The sequence below is a fragment of the Lissotriton vulgaris genome, chromosome 6 (genome assembly GCF_964263255.1).
Source record: "Lissotriton vulgaris chromosome 6, aLisVul1.2, whole genome shotgun sequence".
Classification (NCBI taxonomy): Eukaryota; Metazoa; Chordata; class Amphibia; order Caudata; family Salamandridae; genus Lissotriton; species Lissotriton vulgaris.
In genome coordinates this window covers 933,961,890-933,981,938 of record NC_141694.1, presented here as the reverse complement: position 1 = coordinate 933,981,938, position 20,049 = coordinate 933,961,890, and the positions used below count along the sequence as shown (strand labels likewise).

General features: G+C 44.6%; 1 protein-coding gene across 1 annotated transcript in view; it reads right to left on the bottom strand.

The window, feature by feature from the left end:
* CLVS2 (clavesin 2) overlaps window positions 1-20,049 on the bottom strand; it is a 351,955-nt gene that overhangs the window by 121,370 nt on the left and 210,536 nt on the right. The window lies entirely within an intron of this gene.

Genomic DNA, 20,049 nt, shown 5'->3' with positions numbered 1-20,049 from the left:
TCTAGCAGACCTCCCTAAATTCCTAGCTGGATGTCGAGCCTTCCCCCGTGAATCGAACTAACAAAGATCCAAACCTTGCAGTATGCTGACAACACCATCTTACTCGATCAGACCCAGGTGGGCCTCCAAAGATTATTCAACTCCCTTGTGCAGTACTGTAACACCAATATACTGGAGATCAACATCGCCAAAACGAAAGTTATGACAGTTTCATCCTTGAAAACAAGAAAAAGCACTTGGTTTATCGAGGGCAAGGCAATGGAATCAGTCTCTACATACAAATATTTGGGTGTTTGGATAGACCATAAGGGGAGATCGACCGCGCACATTACCGCAATGCAATGTCGCCCGAAGTTTGGAGGGAGCATTCCTTAGAACAAAGAGCGCCCTCCACTCTCCTGATCTTGCCCCACTAATAAGAATGATAGGCGCAAAACTTCTGCCGACAATAGCTTTCGGTGCTATAACCTACAAAGACAAAATGTCCTGCTGGCTAGATAGAGCTCAGTCAGCATGCTTTCGTAGAGTGTTTTTACTACCAAACTCGACCCCTCATGCACAAATCCGAATGGAATTTTCTTTATCTTCCCAACACTGGGTCATGAGTGCCAGGTTTATTGCTTATAGTCTCAAGGCAAAACGAGCTCGCCCCCATACTCTAAAGAGCACTGTATGGTCATTATTCAGCAATCCGGATACATCTTGGAACAACTATCTGTCATAATGCTTGGACTCGCTAAAAGCCCAAGACATATGGTCAGCCTTGCTACCAATAGAGATGACTCTTGATTAAACAAGCAAAAACTCTCTATTACGAAAACGATGCCCTATCAGTATCAAAGCTCTTCTACGGCAGTTGGGCATCTAAACTCTACGCTTCCAAAACACTACCGCTCTACCTTTCATTATCAATGAAACCATACATCAAGCACCAATTAATGCGGCTCCGGTTTGGTCTAATTCCTCTAACAGCGCACAAATATGGACAAGGATACAAAAAAGGAATTTCTACAAAATGCTGTTTTTGCAATCTAGAGGAAGAAAATTTAATCCACATCCTGTGCATATGTAGACCTTTGATTGCCCTACGAGTCTTCTGTCTTCGTCCGATTTGGCTTTCTTTCAACATTAGGACATGTCATGAAGCACTAGAACTGTGTTTAAGTGGCGACTCACCTCAGATGGCCACTTGCTTTGTAAGATTTATGTTAGGAATCAAAAATGTATTATCCAAAGAATGAACTTTAATCCCCAAAATTATCACCTTTTTCCTTTGTATGCTTACAGTTCTCTCTTTTCTTTTAAACGCAATTATTGTCGGTACAAATTGCAATGATTTTAATTAATTATGCAAATAAAAATACTTACTTACTTACTGTGTTCACATTGTTTTTCCACAGCATTTTTTTGGGTTCTCACATAAGAAGGCTAAGCAAGTCTAAAAATAGTATTTCTTCATTAATTTTAAAATTCTGAGAGAGCAGTCCCTGTTGAACAATGTTTTACACTCCTGTCCAGAACACCCACACCAGCCTATATCCTTAGGATACCTCTAAAAGTCCAATGTCTAAATGTTTTGACTTTCATAGGGTCAAAGAATTTTGACAGTAAATGCCTTCCAGAGAATCACCCTAAAGGCTACTTCTAATCCCATGGGGAAGGCTCTATCATACTTCTGTCCACATCTTAACCACACACCATTAGAAGTGAGTCAATCAGCATGCCAAAAACCTTTGCCACATGGGCTTTGTTAAAAAATTACAGATTGGTGATTTCCTTGAACTATTTTTGGGAACCAAATTTGAAACTGCTTTTTTCAAACTTTTGTTTGAAACATGCTTTATCCATGTATAACCTCTGTTTAGAATTAGCAGATCTATCCACGTCTGATCACTTTGGTGTAAGCACTTATCACATAATATCACGGTTTGATGAGGGCGCATTTCCAGTTCACACTTTCTTGAAACATGTTTCACTATATCTTTGACTAACAAATGTGCTCTGATCTATGGTTTTTATACATGGATAAAACAATGTGATGAATAAGTATTATATTATAGTTGTGTGATATTGCTGATTTAGGCAGGCCTGCTCTCTAAACATGCAAAATTAGTAGAGGTGGCATCTTCTTTGTATAAAAGCTTCCAGGGCCTAGAATCTTCTTTCGCTTTATAAGGGCACAACCTAATTTTTGTATTAGTCACTACAAAACAAAAGGCCATGTGTGGTGTGCTGAGCAGCATATCCACATTATTGTGAAGGAAGCCACTATATATACACACCAGAAAGAGACTCTAATGCTGTAAGTTTTCTTTAAAAGCTAAAGACATTTATGATGACAGTGATGTTGCAATCATACTAATTAATATTCACCGTTTAAAGTCTCTTTGATCTGCTAATTGCCTTGATGTTAAAGTATGCTACACCCAAAAACACACAGTCTGTTACCTTCTCTGGCATATAGCACATACCATAAAATGCAGGGGCAAGAAATATTGTATCTTTACTGTTCGCAGCACGTCTTTGGATTAGATGATCTAGATCCTTCTAAAGGGTATAGTTGTGTCATTATTAGAATTCCTGGCTGTTTTTGGGGACAAGTCTGTGAAGCATTTGGCAATATTCATTAAAAGAGGTACTTACTATGGTCAGGGAGGTATGGATATCTTATTAGGCTACCATAATACCTGCACCAATGATTTTTAAAAGAGGGTCTGTGCTGGAGTATAGGCAGTATAATTTTACATTTATTGAGTAATGTATTCAAGTTCAAATATTGCATGCTGGTTAACATATTCTTACACTTTTTTTATTTGCTCAGGCACAAAATATGTGTTTTGAGCGTATATGGCTTTAAATGTAATTTTATAAAATAGAATTGATAATGTAATTTTTATTATTCAGGAGGATTTTGCCAACAGTATGTGTGTATTGGTTTATTAAATTAATAACATTATTAAGAATCTGATAATTATGGGGCTGGACTTGTTTCATACTTAAAACCTCATTTGTGAATCCAGTGTCCAAAGGAAGGAGAATGTTTGTGCTGCACATGTAAAGAAAGTTAAACCAGTTCCACCAAATAAAAAGATTAAAAAAATGCAACATTGAACAGACTTAAAGTAGACAAAAGTTTAATGTGATCTGCACATTTTCCACAATTTTATTTTGTAATTACTAATACAAAAATTGATAGTAGCGTTGTGTAAAGTAACATTGGAGGATAACAGAAACAAAGAAATAAGCAGATAATACAGTGAACAGACATCATGGGGTTGCTTTACAGAAAAGCAGTAATATGCAACCTTGTAAAAAGCAGCCGTAAAATATTTTTGTCCCTTGCCTTGGTTAATGTGTGGATATTCCTCTGATAAGCGATCTGCGGTGGAAATTGCATCTATGGAGGAAATTACATTTTCAGAAATTATTTGTTAATAACTCTCTCTTACAGCCGCAGTCAGCAGTAGGAGTTCCTGTAGGGCGGTGACGTGGGGAGGGGGGGCTGGGCAGGGTGAGGGGTAGTAATGTATGGATTACAGAGTTTAACAGGTAAGTAAACATATAAATTAATAAAACGAATTTCGTTGCGCACACTGCATCACATTTGGTGATGCAGTGCATGTGCAATATTTGTCTGGACTAGTGAACAAGATATTGTTTGTCTTCTTTGCTTACTTATAGAAAATGCATATGCTTTTTGAGTGCCCGATAATCACAGTGTGGGCTCGATTGATTAAATAATTAGTGGTTAGTTTGGCCTGATTACAAGACATTAGATTTGAATGTGAAACCGTATTTTGTGGAGGAGATAAACAAACTATTTGCAATGACGGACTAATAAGAGTGGGAAAAAATGATTCCACCAGTAGGTGTAAGATAGAAAGTGATACAGTTAGCACATGAAGGACATCCTGAGAAGAACCTCACCAAAGCTAGAGTGAGGGAAATGTATTGGTGGCTGGCTGTAGACTGTCATGTAGAAGGTGTAGTTAAAGATTGTTTCATTTGTGCCACCAATGACAAATCACATGTCACTTATGCTCTTTTATCACCCGTAGAGGTTCCAGAGGCACACTGGGACCATTTGAGTTATTGAATTCCACAGAAAGATTTGTCTTACTGACAGCTGATTATGCTACTAAGTGGGTTCCCACTAGATGCGTGACTGCAGTGTGGTCTAAAACAGCCCTGGAGGGGACGTGGCTAAGATGGCGGAGTGAGCAGACATACTGCTCTGGAGCTCCCGCCGACGGCCTGCACTAGCACAGGCTCCTGGGCCGTACCTGCTACAGTCGGCCTTCCTCTTTGTTGGAATCTGTCCAGGGTCCAGCTAGGGCAGTTTTAAGGCATCAGTGGCTTCCGGACGGCAGATTCGCCCGAGCGGCAGGCTGGTCATCGCCGCGGCTGGTGGATGCTCGGTGCGGCCTGGAGCTACACCGGAGTGGTGAGAGACCTGTTGCACCACCCGTCGCCCTTGCCAGGCCGAAGTGCCCTGAGAACAATGGGCGGAGCGGCGGACTATACTGGGGCGGCCCAGAGGGGACGGGCTGGTGCCCCACCCCCCACACAATCGGGGACGGCAGCTTCGCGGCGGAGTCGAGCCGGCCGCCATCTTATGCAGGGTCCGGGGAGCTGGATTAGGCCGCAGGTGGGAGAGGACTCCACCACAACTCGCTGCCACCGATGAGCCACGGAGCACGGAAATTAGAACCGGAACCTGGCTCCCTCTGTGACAGACCGGCCTACTAAGACTTGGTGCTCCCCTGGTGGCGGGGTCCAGTGGCGGCACTGTGGAGGGGAAGCAGGGCCGCCATCTTGCGAGAGGCCTGCCTCGCCCAGATCGGTGCAGACATCAGCATGGACTCCAGTGGTAATGCCGGTGAGTGGAGGGCCTGGATTTGCGACACCTGAGGAGCGGCTCAGTGCTCCCGTGTGATACAGTCTGCCCAGCTGCAGTGCCGGTGTGAGGGAGGCTTGGAACGCTGATTTGCGGCAAGCCCGCGTTTGGGCCTGCTGCTTGGATTGCTGGTTGGTGGCTGGAGACTGCAGAGGAGGCCGTTAACGGTGGACCACTGGGGGTTCCAGTGAGTGGAGCAGTGGAAGGCTGAGCAGCGCTGGGCAGCGGCGGGGTCTGGTGTGCCCTGGCTCACTGGACTGCGTGCCACGGTCACAAGCGGAAAGGCTGAGCGGGACCCTATCTGTGCATAGTTCGGCGCCAGGAGGCTGTCTGATAATGTGAGGTTCTGCTTCGTGGGGTGGCCCCTCTATGATTGTTGCCTCTGGCGTGTGCAGCGGCCGCTGGCTTCATTGGTGGTGGAGACAGATTTGAGGGTTGCTCTGGCACCCAGAGCCCTGGGCAGATCGACGGCGACAGCACGGCGGTGGAGGGGGAGCGAACATCACCCACTCCCCGCCCAGGCTTCCACGGCTGCCAGTTTTGGTCTTTGAGAGAAGAGACTGATTGCCAGAGGAGGTCCTTGCGACTCGCGGAGGTTGTGTTGCATGGACGCGGGTGTGAGCGCCACAGACTGAGCATATTGGGCACGCCAGTGGGCCACGGAGAAGAGTGGCTGGGCTTCGGCCTGAGGGGCCTAGCGTGAGCCCTGCCAAAGCAAAGAGCCCCTGAGCGTATTGGGAACAGTGAGGACAACACCCCTCATAATTCCTCTGGGAGCACCCCAGCATACTACCTCCTCTGTGGGTCCGGTGGGTCGTTAATTGACGCCAACTGTTGAAGGGGAGCTGATCGCAGTGACAAGGGGGGGCCCTGCATGACCCTCTTGAGCTTATCCGGAGAGTGCTATGTCCTCCTCCAGAAACCGGAAGGATAAGACCATTAAAGACTTGTTTGTCAAGGAGCAAGCGGATCAAATGGCCTCCACTACAGCGGCTGGGTCCTAGGACCCAAAGCCAGAGAAGGAATACGGAGCTGAACCCATCACCTAGGCAATCCTCGAATCCATGTTTGTCTCTCTAAGGGATGACATCCATACCCTCAAGCAAGAGTTCACATCGGAGATTCGGGAGGTCAGACGAGGGATGGACGTGTTGGCGAGAGAGTCACTGATCTGAAAAGTAAAAGCGATGGGAGGGACACAGAGATAGCAGCTCTGCAACAGGAGATTCTCCGAATCCATGACCAACAGGTAGACCTCCAAGCACACGTCGAGAACCTGGAAAACAGGTCCCGGCGCCACAATATACGCATCAGAGGGGTGAAGATGGATGAGGGCTCGAAGGATCTATTCTCCTACTCCAGAGAACTTTTCAATCACATACTGGGAAGACCACTGGAGACGGAGCTGAGAGTGGACAGGATGCACAGAGTGGGTCCCCCGAGGGCCCCATCGGCCCGCCGCCGGACATACTAGTCTGTGTCCAAGACTTTCGCACCAAAGAGGTTATCCTCCAAAAAGCGCGACAGCTACACCCTCTGCAGTTTCGAGGTCACACCCCTGTACTTTATCTAGACCTGTCCGCCCTCACCTTGCAGAGGAGGAGAAACTTCAAGCCTATCACTATGCACTTACAGCAGCGCAATATCACCTACAGCTGGAGCCACCCGTTCAGGCTAGTGTTTTGCATGGATAATAAACTGTACCAGCTGCGCTCTCTGTCCGAGGTTTACAGGCTTCTGGGTGTGTAACTGCCAGAGTTGGAGAGTGGAGATGAGGATTCCAAGGAGGAAGTTGATAATTCCAGACCCCAATGGCGTCATCAGGGCCAGAGGGGCCGTCTCAGGAAAGCCCGAGCCGCAGAGGTCATGGAGGGCATGAGGTCAGCTTTGGAGGCCGTTTCTTCAGATCTCCCTAGTACCCAGCCCGGCTAACTTTGGACACTATCCCTGATCGATTGACTGATTTCCTAAGGTCCAGGCCGTTGGCGGAAGGGAGATGCCTTTCCTGTTGGTAATTCACTCCGATTTTCTTTCTCTGATCAACCATGGTTGATGAACTATGTGTTTTTGTCCTTTTTTGCTTCTTTGGAATGTTTTGTAGTTCGGGAGTTGTTGGGGGGTTTGAGGGGGGTGTCCAGTGCTCTGCATTCGACTTTCTTTTAATGCTAGCGTAGCTCCACATGTCCGGGTAGCCCTCCCCTACCTAGCAGTCAACTGTACTAGCAACACCACACATAGTTTCTTAGGTACAAGTCTGACCCTGCCGGTTATTGGTCATGCCTGAAATCACCCTTAGGATTTTAACCCTCAATGTGAGAGGTCTTAATAATCCAGTGAAGCGCAGGGCGGTACTGTTGTGTTTAGAGAACACACAAGCAGATCTATACCTACTTCAGGAGACTCATTTGCTGGCGCGCGACTGTCATAGGCTGCGGTCCCGCAGGTTCCCCTCTCAGTTCTTCTCCTCATGCTCTACTAAGGCGGTTGGGGTGGAGATTTTGGTGGCAAAGCGGTTTAAAGGGGAAGTACTGCATAAAGGTGCTGAGATTAAGGGTAAACTTCTAACCTACTGTTTCGCTTTAGGCGGTCTAATGTTGACTATCGGCTCCCTGTATGCTCTGAACAAAGGCCAGGAGAGGTTTATACATTTTGCTCTTACTGAGGCCACAGCCACGTCGGACCGTAATATCATCTTAGGGGTGACTTAAACCTAGTATTTGACAACCTCTTGGACAGATCCAATCAGCACACTCACCAGGTGGGTGCACTCTCTTCAGAGGTACTCGAGCGTTTGAATGACCTAGGCCTCCACGACCTTTGGCGCAGTTTTCATCCCCTAGATAGGGAATACTCTTCTACTCCAATGCACACAAGACCTACGCAAGACTAGACCATCTGCTAGTTTCTGCCCCAATGCGCGCGTTCACGACCACAGTCGAGATAGGGGTGGCCTCCCTATCGGACCACGCTCCGGTACTCGCCACTCTCACCCTCCCACCCACATCGCGGCCCTCCAGGGTATGGCGTCTCAGGGACACTCTTTTACACAGGGCTGATGTAGTGAAGCGCATACAAGACGCCATCACTGACTACCTCTCCCATAATACGAACTCGGATAAAACCCTTGCAACCCAATGGACAGCGCTGAAAGCTGTAGTTAGAGGGGAATTAATTGCTCTCTCGACTGCTGACAATATGGAGCGCCAGCGTAAGTGCGAGGAGCTCACACAAGGCATCCGTGAATTAGAGCAGATGCACCAGAGGACGGGAGCTCCGAGGGTGTGGATCAAGGAGATTGTCAGGTTATATGGGGCTAAGGTATCGGAAGATGCTGCTATAGCGGAAACATTCTGCTACTTTTATGCTGCTCTCTACAATGGGGGCCTGTCCGATAGCTCTGAGGGGGTTGCCTTTTTGGACTCGGTTTCCCTGCCATCTCTGACAGCGGCTCAGGCCGAACACCTAGACAAGAATATCCAAACAGAGGAGGCCATAGCTGCTCTATCCCGCCTTAAGTTGGTGAAAGCCCCAGGGCCGGAGGCTTCTCCTCTATTTTCTACAAAACGTTTTGCACGGTGCTTGCCCCACTCCTTACCTGGCTGTTTAATTCCTTTGCTGAACAGGGAGCAATACCAGGGAGTAATACTCAGAGAAGCGCTCCAGTCTGCTCTGCCCCGGGGCTCGCCTGACCCCAAAATGGCGGCGCCTTAGGGACATCGGTGCCAATGACTCCCCGGACAGACTTTCAAGCTCGATATCGGCTGCTGCCTAAGCATAGCCTGAAGAGCTCTCCTCCTGATCCCTCCTCCTGTGCCCATCCAGCGTCGGCGTTGCTGAGGCTCCTCCAGTTGGCCCAGATGATGTGGGTCGGCTTTGTGGCGTGTTCTCCCCTCCTCCCGGGACTGCCTCCTGTTCTGCGAACAGCTGTTTTGGTGCCTGTGGTCTTTCTTCCCTGACTCCTGGTATCCGGATCAAACTCCTCTGCCCCAGCTTCTCATGGACGATGAGGCTGTGACTTTGCCGCGGACTTCCTTTCTCCCCCCGGACTTGCTGGCTATGGCAGCCCTCTTCCTGGACTTTCGGACCTGGACCTCTGAGTTACCCGCCATTTTCTTTTTATGACTCGCTTCTTCTTCTACCTTTCTCCTCCGCCACTTTAGCGATCTCTGACCTCCCCCTCTGTCCTAATGACCTTTCTATTGCCTCTCCTGCTGCCTCTGACACACTCCTCGCTGTCCTACTCGTTACTATCTGCTCCCCTCTCTGGTTTGTCTCACTTTCCTGCCCTTCTCTGTCCCTCCCTTGGTGCTGTGACTGAATCCCCCCTCGGACCCCACCTAATGGAACTCTGCTTTTCTGTATATAGAGATAACTCTAATCACTAGTACATGCAGTAGACCTTTGTACTCTCTACCATTCCTATGTGACTCTCATGGACTTCTTTACTTTTTCTTTTGTCCTGGCCGCCATTTTACTGCTGCTCTCTGCCGTTTTTCTCTGGACCCCGACCCGCCATCTTGTCCATTCCCTCGTCTTGTACCCTTCTCCCACGTTTCCCCCTTGACGATCCTCAAATGTTTCTTCCCTTTCCTGTTTTGCCTTTTCTCCATACTCTTGTATCCCTCCCACCCTCCCTTGGGGCTGTGACTGCGTCCCCCTCTGACCCCACTTAATGGAACGCTGCCTGAGAAAATCTACTATGTGTGTATATATATGTATATAGAGATAACTCTAATCACTAGTATATACAGTAGACCTTTGTACTCTCTATCATTCCTATGTGACCCTTAGAGTATATCCATTTGTATCCCTTCCTTATGTATATAGAGATAACTCTAATCACTAGTACATGCAGTAGACCTGTATACTCTCTACCATTCCTATGTGTCTCTTAGAGTATATCATTTGTATCCCTTCCTTATGTATATAGAGATAACTCTAATCACTAGTATATGCAGTAGACCTATATACTCTCTACCATTCCTATGTGACTCTTAGAGTATATCCATTTGTATCCCTTCCTTTTGTATATAGAGATAACTCTAATCACTAGTATATGCAGTAGACCTTTGTACTCTCTACCATTCCTATGTGACTCTTAGAGTATATCCAGTCATATCCCTTCCCTATGTATATAGAGATAACACTAATCACTAGTATATGCAGTAGACCGCTGTGCTCTCTACCATTTCTATGTGACCCTTAGAGAATATCCAGTCATATCCCTTCCCTATGTATATAGAGATAACTCTAATCACTAGTATTTGCAGTAGACCGTTGTGCTCTCTACCATTCCTATGTGACTCTTAGAGTATATCCACTTGTATCCCTTACCCTTGTATATAGAGATAACTCTAATCACTAGTATATGCTGTTGACCTTTGTACTACCTACCATTCCTATGTGACTCTTGGAGTATATCCAGTCATATCCCTTCCCTATGTATATAGAGATAACTCTAATCACTAGTATATGCAGTAGACCTTTGCACTATCTACCATACCTATGTGACTCTTAGAGTATATCCATTTGTATCTCCTCCTCGTGTGACTTTACATCTTGTACATTTGCAAATTTTCTGTTTGTATCCTTTATGTAACGCATGTAATCCTAAGTCCTTATGTTTCTCAACTGGTTCTTATGTAAAGCGCTCTGACACCTTCGGGTAAAGTTCGCGCTATATAAAATCAAATAAATAAATACATAAACCTCTTAGGAGCCTCAATAACAGTAATCCCTAAACCTTGGGAAGGATAGAACTAAATGCGGGGCATATCGCCTAATATCTCTTCTCAATGTTGACCTTAAATTGTACACAGGGATTCTGCGCACTTGTCTAGCCCCTCATATGCCCGGCCTTATTGATCCGGACCAAGCGGGCTTTATCCCTGAACGCAAGATGTCAGATAATACCAAGCGGATTCTCCACTTCATAGAGAAAGCTACCCGGGGAATACATGATGTTGGCCATAGACGCCGAAAAGGCGTTCGATCACGTTCATTGGCACTATTTGGAGTGGGTGCTGGAGAGGGTGGGGATACGGGAGAAATTCTGTACCTTTATTTTTAATTGTCACAAATTCCCTACGGCCACGGTTAGAGTGAACGGATACACCTCCTCTAGTTTTCCCATCGAGAGGGGTACGAGACAGGGGTATCTAATATCGCCCCTTCTCTTTGCCTTATACATGGAGCCTCTGGCTCAGAAAATACGGCAGAATTCGGCAATTGAAGGGATCAAGTTTGGCAGCTATGTCCACCAAATTAGTTTATACGCAGACGATGTGTTGATTTCACTAACTAACCCGAGGACAGCCCTGCCGGCGTGATTGGCAGATTTAGACGCCTTTGCCCGGGTTGCCGGATTCAAAGTGAACGCAGACAAGTCGATGGCCTTGGACCTCTCGCTGTCCCATTCCACTTAGGAATATTTGCAGAGTTTGTTTCCTATTCAATGGGCGGTGGATACAATCCCAATTTGGGCATCCAGCTGGCATCCTCCCTCTCTGCTATGGTCACCACCAACTATGCTATACTTCGCGGGAAAATCCACAGAGAGATTGGTCGGTGGAAACACTACCCTCTTTTCTGGTTAGGCAGAATCGCGGCAGTCAAAATTACTGTTTTGCCCCAGATCCTCTACCTCTTCCGTACCCTCCCTCTCCGACCTCTTGTTGGATGGATTCGACGGATGCAATCCGACTTGGCCCAGTTTATCTGGAATGGTCGGAAACCGCGAATGCGGAGAACGCTGGTGACACCTTCCCCGGAGATGGGAGGACTGGGAATTCCCGATCTCCAGTTGTACTTTCAGACGGCACAATTGCGCTATCTTGTCGAGTGGAGTAGATGGGAATCAGAGAAACACTGGCTGTTTCAAGACCAAGCGGTGGCGGCACGACCATTGCAGGAAATCCCTATCCTGTGCAAGCCTCACAGGCCCTCTAACTTGTACGCCTCGCACATAACACGGGTTCCCCTTGAGGTGTGGGACGCCACCAATATCAAACACGACCTTACAACCTTCCCGTCTCCCCTCACCCCGTTGGTCGACAACCCTGATTTCACCCCGGGCACGGTAGGGGCGGCTTTTGCACATTGGAGGCCTTCTGGTTGCCGGTTCTTGTATCACATGTATGGAACCGAGGGAGTCGTCCCATTTTCCTAATTTAGGTAGGAGTATGGTCTCCCAGAGACTGAACGACTAAGATACCTACAGGTGCGGCATTGGGCACTCCAACCACAGGTCAGCCCGAGCGTAGATAGACGCTTATCCTCATACGAAAGATGGCTCATCACCCGCACATCCCATGCCATGCTCATCTCCGATCTCTACAAGATGCTACAGGTCACACAGGCATACACACATAACCCTGGCAGGGAGCGGTGGGAGAGAGAACTAGGCAGGACACTCAGCCACAAAGAATGGGAGGGGATATACTACAGGGACCGGCACTCTGCGTACCATATGGGATTCACAGAGACATTCATGAAAGTTGTGACGTATTGGTATTATACCCCGGAGAGACTGAATGCGATGGACTGCAACCGAGAGGCGACTTGCTGGCGTGGCTGTGGCCAGGTGGGCAACCTGGTGCATTTGTTGTGGGAATGCGTACATATTTAACCCTACTGGGCACAGGTGTTGATTGAGGTGGATAAGCACTTTGAGACAGAGATCCCGCGCTTCCCGGCTTATGTACTACTGGGTCTCCCTAATCCCCTGACCTACCCACTGAAATCCTGTAGAGGCAGACAGATGGCCATCGCACTGGGCTCAGCGGTACAAAACATATTCACACATTGGCGCACTCCCAACGCAGCCTCCTTTGTAGGTTGGCTTCACCGATTGTGGCATGTGCTCGGGATGGAGAAGTTGACACTTACTATGGTGGGAGAGGGATCCACATATGACGAGCTATGGCACCCATTTTTGTCGCTCTTGGCTACCGAATTTTGAGAAATCACATGCCCCCAATATCTTAGACTGCTGCGTCTCACGGAGCCACAAAAGATAGACTGTTAAGTGGGTCACTGAGGGCTTAGCATAGTTTGGGGGAGGGACATGGGGTTAGTGGTGGACAGGGGGCACTGGACGGGGGGAGGGAGAGGGTACCAGGGGAGGGGGGGGTTGTGTTCTCCTTTTTTCCTATTCCTCTAAGTTTATTCCATGTACGTGCAATTGGCCAATTCTGTTTCGACTGCTGGGCTTGCGCCCTCAATTGACTCTGTCCGGTTGTATTGTTTAGACTTTGATTGACAACAGATAAATGTACTTGGAGACATTTGTATGTTTATAACCAATAAAGACATTTAAACCATAAAACAGTCCTGGATTTTTTCAGAGATGAGTTTGCTATTGAAGTTGTGCTGAAATACTCAGTGACTGATAATAGAGTGCAGTTTAATTCCCAAGAGATCCAGAATCTGGAAACTGTTTCTCCAAAGACAGCTTTATACATACCACAAGCCAATGGACTTGCAGAGCGCAAAAATAAGGTGGTAAATTTGTGTTTTCAGAAAGCAGTGAAGTTCAGGTTTTCACCTAAGGATGTTTTCAGGGACACTTGGTGGGCACATCACACTATCTCAAACTGTGTTACATTAAAATCACCATTTGAGTTGTTGAGGGGAAGAATTATGTTTTCTTGTTATGGTATGTTGATTTGTATAGTGCACTAATCACCTGGGAGGGTATCCAGGTGCTTGGGCAGGTGTGTAGGTAGGTGTGTGGTCCTCAAGGGGCTTATACGAAGAGCTAGATCTTCAGCTTCTTGCGGAACTCAGAAGAGGATATGATGTGTTGAGAGTGTTTTTTTCAGCTCTTGTATGAGATTTAGGAGAATGACGTACGACATTTTAAGTAGGGTGGCCTATTAGATATCTGGGTGTTAAAGTGATCCCAAAAATAGCAATTTATAAGCTCTTAATTACGTGTCCCTACTAGTCAAAACTCATACGCTAATTCAATAACGGGATAGACTTCCCAATATGATCATAGGGTGTACTTCGCTTATCAAAATTAATTTGTTGCCTCTGTTTCAGTTTCCCTTTTCTAATGTCTTGATTAAAATGCCTAAATCATGTTTTCAGGGTATTGATGCAGACATACGCGCATATATCTGGCAAAAGAAACAATCAAGATTTAAGCTCTCAATTCTTCACTTAAATCAAGAGGAAGGGTGTTTGTCTCTTCCATGTTTTAAAAGCTATTAACAAGCTGCCCTATGAAATGGGCTGACCTTCACCTTCAAAAAGACATCCGGCGAATATTATTACCATTTGAATAGTATGTTAAAAGTTGCTGGAATTGATCCCGTCTCTTTTTTTACAGATCCCTAGACTACCAAATAAAACCTGTTATAAAACTCCCGAAAGTATATTATATTGTTTTAATTGCATCCGGCATGAATATAAAGTCCCAAATCTTCATCCCGAGTTAAACCGTGACTTTTGTTCAGGCTTTAACTTAAGTTTTGGACAGTCCATGCTTAGTCGTTGGGCCTGTTATGGCTTTTGGTGGCTTAGAGATTTTTATCGCAACAATCAACCTGTCTTCATGTTGTAGTACACCAAAAGAAATAAATGAAGTAACAGAGAAAATATGTCAGCCTTTTTTTATCTCCCGCCTATCATGGACCAGAAATTGGTAAAGAATTTTACTTAGGACCAAAGCTAGTAGACGACAATATAAGGAAAATAGCAACTATTATTAGCAGTGATATAACTAGAGGACATTGGAAATATACCCAGATTAGTGGAAAAACCATCCAGGCAGCTAACTTCGAGTGCATGGCTTTCTATTGTAAATTGATGTTATACTATACTCTGGATACCATTAAAAAGATGTATAATGGAGCAGATGCTGGATGCTTTAGATGTGTGTCAGTTTCTGGGGATTGGCTCTACATGATTTTTACTTGCCCTAAACTGAGCGCATTTTGGAGAGATATCATTAATGAAGTAGGAGTCCAGATGGGGAGAGTGATTGTCTCCGATCTGCTGGGGGCCCTTTTTGGTACCCCGTTGGGTGTAAACACTCTCCCTACCAAACTCAATAAGCTCTGTTTCATAGCCACTTTATTGGTAAAATCCTTAATACTAGCAAACTGGAAGTCAACAAATATACCTAGGCTAGGCTGAAAAATCATGAGAATTTGTATGCAAAGGTAGTCTGGGCCAATAAGTGCTGCATTAGAATTTAGTCGATTTGGGAGAGCATCGAGAGTGCCGAATCTAACAGATAGTTGATTTTGCTAGCCAAAGGTGGGATATACAAGACGCTATTTTCAATCATTGTGATGAGTGTATTATCAGCCTTTATGATTATTGTGGTCAATTATTTTGTAAATTGAGGAATTGCGATTTTATTTACTAATTCTTAGCCAGCCACATTCAGGTCATAAGCAATGGCATTCATAAATATTGTTAATTTAGCCACTATTCATTTTCATGATTATTGTAAGTAATTTTTTGTAAATTGATCAATTGCTAGTCTGAAGTGTTATTTATGAAGTGAGAAATTACATACCTGCTGTATTTGTGATAAATACGCTTTTAACAAAAAAGAGATTTAGGAGAATGAGGGACCTCCAGTTTTGCTTTGGTGGGTGAGAGTGAGAATGAGAGTGAGGCAGAGCGTAGGTGTTGTGTAGGGCTCTGTACATGTGTGTAAGAAATTTGAATTGGCTTTGCTTGTGAGTGGGAAGCCAGTGAAGCTTCACAAGGTGCAGTGTGATGTGGGTGATCCGTTGGATGTGGAGTATGAGTCTTGCGGACGTGTTTTGGAAGGTCAGGTGTCTGTGTAGGAGTTGTTTGTAGATTCGAGCTTAGAGAGTGTAGCCGTAGTCCTGCTTGCTGGAGGTGAGAGCTTGTGTCACCACCCATATGGTGTTCTGAGGCAAACATTTGAAGATCTTTCACAGCATGTGTAAGATGTGGAAGCAGGAGGCTCACTGTATTGACTGGAGCTGTCATTTTGCTTTGGTTGTCTAGGATGATCCCTAGATTTCTTGTGTGGTCTGTGTGTGTTGGTTCTAGCTCCGATGTGCACCAGGTTGAGTCCCATGGGGAGGTGTTGATGCTGAAAACCAGGAGTTCTGTCTTGTTGGAGTTGAGCCTCAGGCAGCTGGTTCATATCCGTTGTGCTACCATGGTCATGCAGTGGGTGAAGTTGGTTTTGGTAGTGGTTGTCTTGTACGTCAGGGAGAGGATGATTTTGGTGCCATCGTCGTAAGAAATGGCAGTGATGTCTTGATCTAATACTGTTGGTGGTCTGTCTCAAGTAAATATTGTACAGGGTGAGGTTGAGGGACAATCCCTGTGGGACTCGTATATCAGTTTCTTGGTCTCTGATGTGAAGGGTGGCAGCCTGACCCTTTGGGTTCTTCCTGTGGGGACGGATTAGATCCATTTGAGAGCAGATCCTTGTATAACAATCTCGTGAAGTCTTCTGATGAGGGTGTTGTGGGAGACAATGCTGAAGGTCTAGCAGAGGCCGAGCAGGATGAGGGCTCCTGTTTCAGTGCCAATGTGTCTGGGTTACGAATGAAAGCGCCTTTTGTACAACTTATGGGTGTAGACATTCGATAAGTCATCATACATGCACTCTGTCACTTATCTTTGCACTTATGCATCCAATCATCAATCCAATGACTCATTCTTCTATTCACCCTCTGGCACTAACTCAACATATGCAAGCTAAATCAAAAGAATAACAGAAGAAAAAAGAAAACATGATGGATTCTAAACATGGTGGGCATATGTTTGCCACAACAAAACTAAACATAGTAGTGGGTATCCTTCTTGCAAAGGTATTGTAAATAGTCTATCATTGTTTAAATGTTCAAGCAAGGTAGACACATTTAAAATCAATAATCTAGGAATGGTACAACAATGATACAATATGGACAACAACATTCCATAAGGATTTCATTACTTAGATAAAATGGTCAAGAGGAAAATGCTGTGACAATCAAGCAACCATTAGCATTGCCTGGAGAGCTGTGGTATCTGATTAGTAAACATTAAAAAACCAAATGAGGAGAAGCAAAGAAATAAAAGGGAATCTATAAAATGAGAAAATTCTTAACCGAAGGACTGGCCAAACAGCCCAGATACTGATACACACTAATTTTCATGTCAATTTAAACACGTGATCAGAAAATGCCATCACTCACAGGGAAAAAGAGCCAATGACTGATGCAGACGGGACAATTACTCCATGCAATTCACTGCCATGATGGAAGCAGAATTTGAATGACACTCGGCCAAACCAATATAAGAACAGAGGGGATTTTAAGGCCCTCCACCTATTTATATGGGTATATATTTTCATTTGTGGATGTATGTACTGTTTAATGTTTTTTTATTATAACAAAATCTTGGCAAACATCTTAGAAGAGGTTCTAGCAATAATTAATAAAGTGCAATTCTTCTCCCACTGGGGTTTGTTGCAGCCAGTTGCCCACAGCATAATAATTACCTACAAAGAAAATGTGACATGCTGTGCAACAAAATACTTATCTGTAGGCATACAGAGAAATAATAATCTACCCTTAAATGAAATTTGATTTTAACATATGCTTTTCACAATCAATATGTCAAGCCTAATTAGTTTATCATAACTTTCCATATTAAACAGATCAGACTTAAGGCAACAGAAATCAGGTGTGTTGCAGTTATCAGCATTGTATCGCCATAACCTACTGAAGCCTCCTGTACTGAGCATAAGCTTTCCCACAAGGCAACCATCATGCATACAGACATAAAATAACATATTATACAAAATTACAATTTGCAAAGCACACTACTATGAGACGTAAGAGGATTTCACAACGATTCTGACTGTACAAATCTCCTATACCAACAATTTGTCTGAGGGGGTAATCAGCACCAAAATGCTAACCTACTACAATGGTAATCTGTGAGATAAATGTAACAAAATATCTATCAGTTGGCTTTAACACAGAATAATAACAATCTACACTTAACAACAATTAATACATCAGGCCTCCTGTGTTTATCATAACGTTTCATTATAAACAATCAGCCCTATGATCTTTGTCATTGGCTTGTCACCATAACCAATAAAGACCTACTGTGGCGGTTCTGGTTGCATGCATACTAATACATATTACATGCTTATATCTAAAATGGGGTTTCCATTTTATGTTTGATCACACTTAGAGAAATTCATGTTATAATCAACCATAGTAAAGTGTTTTCACGTTAAGTTAGCCGTAGTTAATATAGGCCTCAGTAAAGTAATTCCTCCTAACATTGAAACTATATGCTTTTGTCCGCGTGTATTATCTCACATTTTACTCTCATTTCAGGAGCCAAGCTAACTGCAGTACTTTGAAGTAACGAATAGTCAATTGTTTAGTTTAATTGAGAACATTTTATTATTGCTAGCTTCACTGTAACTGAATAACTCATTAATAACTCATTTATGCCGTCTGTGTTGGGGATGGCCTGGCCGTGTCTTGGAAATATGGCGATAATGCTTTGTTGAAAGGGTGGAATTTGAATTGGTTCTCACTTCTTGGGAACGGTGGGCAGCATAGCATTTGTTGAACCCAATGTTATAATTGTACAATGCTGATCTAGCTAGTTTAAGATGCTCCGATCTACTCTTTTGAGAGCAGATTTTGCTTCCCTCTGCCTTGGGCCAGATGTACAACTATTCTGTTTTGCGGGCCACAAATTGTGATTTTTTTGCAACTCGTAAAACAGAATGTACTAAAGTGTCTCAGATTCATTTAGCGATTCGCAATGGGGTCGCAAAGGACATGCCTCATCAATATACATATTGGGTAGAGGAGTTAGCCTAACGGCTAGGACTGTCGACCTTGAATCTGGGGAACTGGGTTTGAGTCTTGGCAATGACGCTAAACATCCTGTGATACTAGGCAAATCACCTAATCTTCCCGTGCCGAACAAAAATGAATGTGTCCTCATGTAATACAACTGGTGCTATATAAAGCGCTCTGATACCCAATTCGGGTCAAGTTCGCGCTATATAAAACTCTGTAAAATAAAAAAATAAAATAAAATAAATATTTATGAGGCAGGTTGCTATTTGCGGCCCATTGGGAATGGACTATAATCATATGGATGGTGGCCTGCTGGGAAAAGCAGCCCACCATGTCTGTGCTTGCTTTTTAAATGAAGCAAAGTATTTTTTTTTCAAATGCAGCCTGTTTTCTATAAAGAAAAATGGGATGTGTTTAAAAGAAAAAAATAAAAGTAAAAAAAAAAAAAAAATTATGTTCAGGCAGTTGTCCGTTGGACCACTGCCTGCTCTTAAAAAACATTTCACTGCCAAGCCATAACCCCTTCCTGTTTTTGACTGGCTTACCGCTAATTCGAAAATGGTCGTAACTGCAATTGTTTTGGCTCCGCCTTTGTGGTCTCAAAGCAACCGTACATCCCCCTGCAACTCGCTATTAGTAAGAGACGCCCTTGGCACACCCCTTCCTAATTACGACTCGCAAACCCTATTTTGCGAGTTGGTAATAGGTTACTGATTAGCAAAATAAGGTTTGTAAATTCTGCATCTGTTTTTACCGGTCGCAAACAGCCCGACCGCTAAAAAAGGTTGTACATTTGGCCCCATATTCTTACTTTGCCACACTCACAGATTTAAATTCTTAAGCAAATCTATTCTCCTTCACCTGATTGAACCTTCACGTCCATATAGTTTAATGACTGCCCTCCTCCCATTTGTGCTGCTAGCAAAAAAAGATACTGTAAATTATCTAGTTATCTAATAAAACGTATATTCTTGGCTGTCAACATGTGGGCAGAGCCAAAGTTCCTCTCCTGGTGATTAGTCACATAATTATCGCAGCTGATGTTTTTTCCTACATTTGTTTAATCCATCCTGGGAGGAGGTACTGCAACCAAAAAATGCATGATTGAAATTTCACTATGTCCATGTGGCATGATGGCATTTCTGCTAGCGTATGTGGAGGCCAGGAATGTGCCCCCAAAAAAGCTGAGTTTTTTTTATTGCACGTCAGGGACACATTAATTCTTGTTTTTTTTAAAATGCCATAACGATGTGCATGGTATTCTTTGATGATACCAGAAATGGTGCTAGAATGGGTGCCCGAGATTGGGTGGTTGATTTACCACATGACCCAGAA